The 9661-nt window shown below is 47.3% G+C and overlaps 1 protein-coding gene across 7 annotated transcripts in view; it reads left to right on the plus strand.

The window, feature by feature from the left end:
• The window catches only part of NFAT5 (nuclear factor of activated T cells 5), a 182225-nt gene extending 173988 nt beyond the window's left edge, over positions 1-8237 (plus strand). For all 7 annotated transcript variants that reach the window (XM_068260758.1, XM_068260761.1, XM_068260757.1 and 4 more), the window contains one exon: positions 5805-8237. The gene's annotated coding sequence lies outside the window, so the exon portion shown is untranslated. The remainder of the gene's footprint in view (positions 1-5804) is intronic.
• The last annotated feature ends 1424 nt before the right edge of the window (positions 8238-9661 follow it).

The raw sequence follows: 9661 nt of genomic DNA on the forward strand, positions 1-9661 counted from the left end.
GCAAGCAGTCCATGCTTGTGACCATATTGCGTCCATGCTTGTGACCATATTGCGTCCATGCTTGTGACCATATTGCGTCCATGCTTGTGACCATATTGCGTCCATTCTTGTGACCATATTGCGTCCATTCTTGTGACCATATTGCGTCCATGCTTGTGACCATATTGCGTCCATGCTTGTGACCATATTGCGTCCATGCTTGTGACCATATTGCGTCCATGCTTGTGACCATATTGCGTCCATGCTTGTGACCATATTGCGTCCATTCTTGTGACCATATTGCGTCCATGCTTGTGACCATATTGCGTCCATTCTTGTGACCATATTGCATCCATGCTTGTGACCATATTGCGTTCATTCTTGTGACCATATTTCAAAGGCACTTGTATTGACCTGAAGAACCAGGCTGAGTCCTGTGAAACGCGTTGTCCTTTTAATCGTGCTGAATAAGGGCTGGTTCAGACGGACGCTTGCGGAACGTTTACCGCCAGCGTTCAGAACGTCGTGGTAAACGGAGCGCTTACATCAAGCTTTTGCGCGCGTTTACACGATCGCGGCGTTCGGGTCCCGATTTTCGCTAGAGTTCGAGCTGCCCCTGGAAGCGACATGTAGCTTCCAGGGGGCGGCCAACCGCGACGGCTAATGTCCCCCTAGGGGAAGAAAAAATGCGACCGCATCGGAACGCAACGCGAAGGCTACTGAAAGCCTGACCGCGCAGTTGCCGCAACGCCCCCAAACGTGACGCCACGCAGACGTCCGTCTGAACCAGCCCTAAATAATGTAATCTTTTTACACTAACCCTGTGGATTGGGTTCTTCCATCTGGAGTGGTAAAGACACTTCCCTCCCCCTTATAATTTTTTGTTTCATCACATTACCTCTGTTTGGGCACCTCCACCCCCCAGTACTATACATTACATGTCCTTTGGAGGTGCTCACCTTCCGGGCGTGGTGTTCTCTACAACCAAGAAGGACCGACCAGGAGTGCGACCATCCAGTACCAGTAGGACCTGGAATACCGAGCGGGGACGGTTATTTCCTAGTGGGCGATATACAGTGGTTCACCAACAATGGTTTGCAAGACAGCCGGGGGCGCCAGTCAGGGACTGAACCCCACCTTTGTGAGTATAAATAGTCTTGTGCTACAATCTAACACCCCACAATACTGCACCATGTGGCTCCTGGTCTCTCCTTGTCATACAGCTGGCCGTGTTATCCCCACAGTGACCACCTTTTCTACTAGTCCTTGATTCACTATTAGAGAAACTGTAACGATTTCTCATGGGACAAGGTGTATCGGCTGCTCATTTGTAAAGTGACTGTAGATTTTGAGGCAGTGGGGAGGAAGGTTTAAGGGGGACTAATTATTTATTGGGGAGAATTAACTTCTGGAATTAGACTGTAAAGAGGAACCTTACAGAATGATAGTGTGTGTGTGTGTGTGTGTGTGTGTGTGTGTGTGTGTGTGTGTGTGTGTGTGTGTGTGTGTGTGTGTGTGTGTGTGTGTGTGTGTGTGTGTGTGTGTGTGTGTGTGTGTGTGTGTGTGTGTGTGTGTGTGTGTGTGTGTGTGTGTGTGTGTGGTGTGTGTGTGTGTGTGTGTATGGTGTGTGTGTGTGTGTGTGTATGTATGTATGTGTATGTGTGTGTGCGCGTGTGTGTATGGTGTGTGTGTGTGTGTGTGTGTGTATGGTGTGTGTGTGTGTATGGTGTGTGTGTGTGTATGATGTGTGTGTATGGTGTGTGTGTGTGTATGGTGTGTGTGTGTGTGTGTGTATGGCGTGCGTGTGTGTGTGTGTATATATATATATATATATATATGTGTGTGTCTGTGTGTGTCTGTGTGTGTGTGTGTGTGTGTCTGTGTATGGTGTGTGTGTGTCTGTGTGTCTCTGTGTGTGTATGGTGTGTGTGTGTCTGTGTGTGGTGTGTGTGTGTAACTGTGTGTGTCTGTGTGTGTGTGTACGTGTGTGCGTGGCTTTCGTGCGCTAGCAACAGCCATGTCAGGGCCTTGACCCCGACATCACACTGTGGGGGAGGGGTTTCACCACAATATCAGCCACACAGCCATCCCTGATGCACTAGTACTGGGGGCAAAGATAGGTAATGTGATGAAACACAAAATAATACGGTGGAGGGAGGTGTCTTTACCACTCCAGATGGAAGAACCTAAACCACAGGGTAATGTAAAAAGATTAAATTATTTATTCAGCACAATTAAAAGGACAACACGTTTCACGGGTCTCAGCCCGCTTCTTCAGGTCAATACAAGTGCCTTTAAAATTTGGTCACAAGCATGATCTGCAAGCAGTCCATGCTTGTGACCATATTGCGTCCATGCTTGTGACCATATTGCGTCCATGCTTGTGACCATATTGCGTCCATGCTTGTGACCATATTGCGTCCATGCTTGTGACCATATTGCGTCCATGCTTGTGACCATATTGCGTCCATGCTTGTGACCATATTGCGTCCATGCTTGTGACCATATTGCGTCCATGCTTGTGACCATATTGCGTCCATTCTTGTGACCATATTGCGTCCATGCTTGTGACCATATTGCGTCCATGCTTGTGACCATATTGCGTCCATGCTTGTGACCATATTGCGTCCATGCTTGTGACCATATTGCGTCCATGCTTGTGACCATATTGCGTCCATGCTTGTGACCATATTGCGTCCATTCTTGTGACCATATTGCGTCCATTCTTGTGAACATATTGCGTCCATTCTTGTGACCATATTGCGTCCATGCTTGTGACCATATTGCGTCCATGCTTGTGACCATATTGCGTCCATGCTTGTGACCATATTGCATCCATGCTTGTGACCATATTGCGTTCATTCTTGTGACCATATTGCGTTCATTCTTGTGACCATATTGCGTTCATTCTTGTGACCATATTGCGTCCATTCTTGTGACCATATTGCGTCCATGCTTGTGACCATATTGCGTCCATGCTTGTGACCATATTGCGTCCATGCTTGTGACCATATTGCGTCCATTCTTGTGACCATATTGCATCTATGCTTGTGACCATATTGCGTTCATTCTTGTGACCATATTTCAAAGGCACTTGTATTGACCTGAAGAACCAGGCTGAGTCCTGTGAAACGCGTTGTCCTTTTAATCGTGCTGAATAAGGGCTGGTTCAGACGGACGCTTGCGGAGCGTTTACCGCCAGCGTTCAGAACGTCGTGGTAAACGGAGCGCTTACATCAAGCTTTTGCGCGCGTTTACACGATCGCGGCGTTCGGGTCCCGATTTTCGCTAGAGTTCGAGCTGCCCCTGGAAGCGACATGTAGCTTCCAGGGGGCGGCCAACCGCGACGGCTAATGTCCCCCTAGGGGAAGAAAAAATGCGACCGCATCGGAACGCAACGCGAAGGCTACTGAAAGCCTGACCGCGCAGTTGCCGCAACGCCCCCAAACGTGACGCCACGCAGACGTCCGTCTGAACCAGCCCTAAATAATGTAATCTTTTTACACTAACCCTGTGGATTGGGTTCTTCCATCTGGAGTGGTAAAGACACTTCCCTCCCCCTTATAATTTTTTGTTTCATCACATTACCTCTGTTTGGGCACCTCCACCCCCCAGTACTATACATTACATGTCCTTTGGAGGTGCTCACCTTCCGGGCGTGGTGTTCCCTACAACCAAGAAGGACCGACCAGGAGTGCGACCATCCAGTACCAGTAGGACCTGGAATACCGAGCGGGGACGGTTATTTCCTAGTGGGCGATATACAGTGGTTCACCAACAATGGTTTGCAAGACAGCCGGGGGCGCCAGTCAGGGACTGAACCCCACCTTTGTGAGTATAAATAGTCTTGTGCTACAATCTAACACCCCACAATACTGCACCATGTGGCTCCTGGTCTCTCCTTGTCATACAGCTGGCCGTGTTATCCCCACAGTGACCACCTTTTCTACTAGTCCTTGATTCACTATTAGAGAAACTGTAACGATTTCTCGTGGGACAAGGTGTATCGGCTGCTCATTTGTAAAGTGACTGTAGATTTTGAGGCAGTGGGGAGGAAGGTTTAAGGGTGACCAATTATTTGTTGGGGAGAAAAGGAAAATAATTATTGAATCAACCAATAAAATGCACTTACGTTGACTTGGATTGGCCCATTTCCAGGTTGCGCAGAATTTGCCATAAAATTGCACGCAGGCCGGAATTATCTCAAATGACCTTGTGTGGTCTTCACTGTTGGCACTCCCTCTTTCCCCAGTATGGCCTAGTGCACACCGGAGCGTTTCCGCTGCGGTTTGCGATCCGCCAGGGTAATGTATTTCAATGGGCTGGTGCACACCAGAGCGGGAGGCGTTTTGCAGAAACGCATACTCCCGGGCTGCTGCAGATTTTGGATTGCGGATGCGTTTCTGCCTCAATGTTAAGTATAGGAAAAACGCAAACCGCTCTGAAAAACGGCACTTCAGAGTGGTTTTGCAGGCGGTTTTTGTTACAGTAGCTGTTCAGTAACAGCTTTACTGTAACAATACATGAAATCTACTACACCAAAAACGCTTCACAAAACCGCAAAATGCTAGGTGAAACGCTACAGAAAAAGAAGAAAAATCGTTTCAAAATCTGCTAGCATTTTGCGGATCTGCTAGCGGTGTTTGGTGTGCACCAGGCCTCAGTGTTTTTTGTCTGCATGCACACAGGTTATGCTGGTGTATGCGCATGGTGCGCATGGATACATTACGTTAGCTCCCTTGTGCGATTGGTAAGATGCACTATCTGTCCCAGGAGAGGACGTCAGGATGTGTGCTCCTAATCCCTAGATAGGTTTGATGCAATGAATGTTTGCATGTCTGCACTATGCATGTTACAGGGCCAGAGTTAGGACACCTATGTTTACCTGGGTACTTCTGCGCTGTATAGATGACTAAGCATAAGGCCACATACAGACATCAGACCATAGTCTTTTGAAAATGAAAGATCACAGACCAATTTTACCCCCTTCCATGTAGTATGAGAGCCATACCTACACAGTCTATTCTATGGAGCTGAACTCCCCATCAGACAGAAATCTTTGCAAGATGCTGCACACAGATGCTGTACAGACACAAAAGATCAGTATCTGCAAAAGATCTGTTCCTGCCAAATATCCATTCCTGCAAATTGCAATGATAGTCTATGAGATCTGCAGATCATCATACACACATGATTTAACTGACATTCATCTGCAGATCTGCAGATCTGAAAATCCATCCTGGTGGATCTGATCTGCAGATGAATGTCAGTTAAATCATGTGTGTATGATGATCTGCAGATCTCATAGACTATCATTGCAATTTGCAGGAATGGATATTTGGCAGGAACAGATCTTTTGCAGATACTGATCTTTTGTGTCTGTACAGCATCTGTGTGTGCAGCATCTTGCCAAGATTTTTTTCTGATGGGGAGTTCAGCTCCATAGAATAGACTGTGTAGAGTATGGCTCTTATACTACAGGAAGGGTGGTAAGATTGGTCTGTGATCTTTCATTTTCCAAAGATTATAGTCTGATGTGTGTATGTGGCCTAAGAATGCATTCTCCTGTGAACTAAAACCCCAGCTTTTAACTTAGCTGTAGGGATAACAGATGGATGTGTGAATCTGTGAATGCATTTGTTTGAACATTTGCATGCGAGAGTGCGAAGGGTTAATAGATTTTTGCTGTTTTCTGGCCACACCCCCTTCAGCACCTCCCTTTCCTTAATAACTTAATGTCCTAACTAGAGGCGATGTTCTTTTTTTTTTTCACTGTAATCCATGATTCTGCAGCTTTTCTTGAACAGGTCTTTCTTCTCTTCCAGGCAAGGGGACCGGTGTTTCCATATTGTCATCAGAAATCTGGATGGATGTGTGTCGTAACCCTGCGGCCTGTCCTCATCTCTCCTCAGTATTTAGTGACCAAGGCCATAGAGCTCATACAATGACATCACTTCCTGTAAGCGGCGGGCTCTGAGCTCCTCAGCTGCTGCTGCCGCTTTCCAGTGACTGTAATGTTTACCTCTGACTTCATCCTCGTCCGCGTGCTTTATGTAGGTGTGTGTATGTATGTATATAGAAATATGTACATAAAATATATATATTTTTCTCTTTTTCTTTTTTTGCTGAAGGAATTAATTTGATATCCCTTCTGAGAAGCTGTGATAGTTGCCCATTGCATTGACCCGTCTCCTTGTAGAGCAGGCTGAGTGTGAGCAAGCAAGACTGCTGCTGCCCTGTTGTATCTTTGAGGCCGCAGCGTGAGCAAGCAAGACAGCTGCTGCCCTGTTGTATCTTTGAGGCCGCAGCGTGAGCAAGCAAGACAGCTGCTGCCCTGTTGTATCTTTGAGGCCGCAGCGTGAGCAAGCAAGACAGCTGCTGCCCTGTTGTATCTTTGAGGCCACAGTGTGAGTAAGTAAGACAGCTGCTGCCCTGTTGTATCTTTGAGGCCGCAGCGTGAGCAAGCAAGACAGCTGCTGCCCTGTTATATCTTTGAGGCCACAGTGCGTGCAAGCAAGACAGCTGCTGCCCTGTTGTATCTTTGAGGCCACAGTGTGTGCAAGCAAGACAGCTGCTGCCCTGTTGTATCTTTGAGGCCACAGTGTGTGCAAGCAAGACAGCTGCTGCCCTGTTGTATCTTTGAGGCCACAGTGTGTGCAAGCAAGACAGCTGCTGCCCTGTTGTATCTTTGAGGCAGCAGTGTGAGCAAGCAAGACAGCTGCTGCCCTGTTGTATCTTTGAGGCCACAGTGCGTGCAAGCAAGACTGCTGCTGCCCTGTTGTATCTTTGAGGCCACAGTGTGAACAAGCAAGACAGCTGCTGCCCTGTTGTATCTTTGAGGCCAAAGTGCGTGCAAGCAAGACAGCTGCTGCCCTGTTGTATCTTTGGGGCCGCAGTGTGAGTAAGCAAGGCAGCTGCTGCCCTGTTGTATCTTTGAGGCCAAAGTGCGTGCAAGCAAGGCAGCTGCTGCCCTGTTGTATCTTTGAGGCCAAAGTGCGTGTAAGCAAGACAGCTGCTGCCCTGTTGTATCTTTGGGGCCGCAGTGTGAGTAAGTAAGACAGCTGCTGCCCAGTTGTATCTTTGAATGATGACCAGGCACCTCCGCTGTGGGGGTGTCGCCCTATCCTTGCCAAGGGACCTTTCTGGCACTCGGACAATGCTTTCTTTGTCTCTGCCATTAAGTAGAATGCATAGCATCCTTTGCTCTCATCACCTTGCTGCATGTGGCAGGGGTAACCCTTCCCATGTCAGACAAGTAATGCTGCACTTATCCTGTCTTCTGTCGCCCTCTAGTGGGGAGAGGCAGATGCAGCGACTTTCATGTTATTGAGCCATGTAGATATATATATATATATTAGTTTGTATCTTTCTCCTTGTAGTTGATCGGTTTCCATCACACTCTGACACACGTGTAATAGCTGACTCCTCCTAAATGGAGAATTAGAGCTACTATTGGCTGCTTGTGGCCCTCCAGCCGCTGAGCATTCTGGGGGAGGCAGAGGCAGCCAGTCGCAGTGGTTTTCGTAGTGCGGGTTATGTACCGATATGAAGGGAACTTTTCTCAGATTGAGACCTGATCCCAGGCCAGGTCACTTTTCTTTTTTCAATACAAGTTTTCAATTGTTGAAGTTTTTTTTTTTTGGATGGTTTTAATCTGTCTTTAATGTATGTTTTTCTTTTATTTGTTTTCGGAAAGCTCTATTTTGTATTTTAGAAAAACTGGTATTTGCTACATGTACTGAACAAAGTGCGTTAGCAAAAGTATATAAATATATATATATAATAAATACGTTTATATATAAATATTATACAGAAGATATCTTTTCTTTGCACAAGTCTGTGGCAGGTCTCGTCAGCCTTTGTTGTCATTGTAGCTCCTGTGTGAGGGGCGGAGGAGCCGCTGGGCCCGGGCCCTGTATACTGGCAAGAAGGTGGCCTTGTGAAGCAGATCCCCACCTCCCACACCCTCTAAAATTCACTGCTCCCGAATGTTCCACCTCCACACCCCAAGTCCCAACCCTCATTCAATCCTTTCCCACCTCCCCTCACACCCCTTCCTACACCTCTCCCCCCTCCCTTCCTAAACTTCTCCCCACCCATTCTTACACCTTTCCCCATCCACCCCTTCCTACACCTCTCTCTCCCCCCCCCCCTTCCTAAACTTTTCCCCACCCATTCCTACACCTCTCCCCCCCACCCCATACACCCTAACTACACATCCCCCCCCCTTCCTAAACCTCCCCCCACCCATTCCCACACCTCTTTCCCCCCCCCCCATTCCCACACCTCTCCCCCCCCCATTCCCACACCTCTTCCCCCCCCCCCCTCATTCCCACACCTCTTCCCCCCCCCCCCCCCATTCCCACACCTCTTCCCCCCCCACACACCCTTCCTACACCTTTCCTCCCCCACACACCCTTCCTACACCTTTCCTCCCCCACACCTTCCCACCCATTCCTACACCTTTCCCCCCCCCCCCACCCATTCCTACACCTCATCCCTCCCCGCCATTCTTAAACCTCTCCCACCCTTTCCTACACCTCTTTCCCCCACGCACCCTTTTCTACACCTCTCCCCTCCTCCCCCCTCCACCTTTCACTCAAAGTCTGCCTCCCTCAGCCTCGGCAGTTATAGGACAACTGTAGAGAGGGTTATGTGGAGGCTGCTATATTTATTTCCTTTTAAGCAATACCAGTTGCCTGGCAGCCCTAGCCAGGCAACTGGTATTGCTAAAAAGGAAATAAATATGTCAGCCTCCCTTTACCTCTCACTTTAGTTCTCCTTTAAAGGTCCACTAAACCTAAAATGAAAATGTAATTACTGACTGGGGTTCCTTTGGGTGGAGTAAAAGGCAGAGTTGGGATTTTCCTATAAAGCAATTATTAATCGACGTTTAGCAGCCCTGTAACAATCTGTTTAAATGGTTCAGCTGTCCCCTCCCCCTAACGTTTGTATCTCCCCAAAATTGCGGCTCTCCTTTTTGCTGTCACCAATTTTATTTCAGGGCAAAGTCTGAAAGGCCTATTTATAAAATGTGCAATTCAGGCTTATTGCACATTCCTCTTTGTTAGCACAATGGGTTTGATCACTTCCCATGTTACGTTGTCAGATCTGTCTATTTATAACATTTCCAAACGGTTTTGAAATTTGTGCAAGTGCATTTTGATAGAAATCATTGATAGAAATTGAATTAGAAATAGCTGTTCATTGATATCAATGGGGACAAGTTATTGTGCTCATTATAAAATTCAAATTAGCTTTAGTTCTCCAGATGCCATTTTGTCATCTGGTAGTTGGCGAAATGTCTATGAAGGAATGGATGTGGGGGGAGGTGTCCTCTAATGGCCGTGGTTGGTAATGCAGCTGTGTATCTCTCTGCCCTAGTACATTAGCCATGCTATTACGAATGAAGAGAAGAAGTTTAAAAAAAAAAGTGTGAAACGCTTAGTGCAATTACTTTGATTTTGTTCTGGGGCTTTCATCAGTCACTGAGCTCTCCAGACTGCCAGATCATTGTTTTATCTCTGAAAGCAAGAGATAAGGAGCTCGTTCATAAAAGTGAGCTTCTGTATGCAAGGTAAACTGTAATTTATGTTCTGACTGCAAAGCTGTCTAATGTAACTGCATATCACATTATGATGCAGGATGGCTGCTTCCAGTGCTAACCACTGTCACAGGGAGA

Source organism: Hyperolius riggenbachi, chromosome 11, assembly GCF_040937935.1.
Source record: "Hyperolius riggenbachi isolate aHypRig1 chromosome 11, aHypRig1.pri, whole genome shotgun sequence".
Taxonomy (NCBI): Eukaryota; Metazoa; Chordata; class Amphibia; order Anura; family Hyperoliidae; genus Hyperolius; species Hyperolius riggenbachi.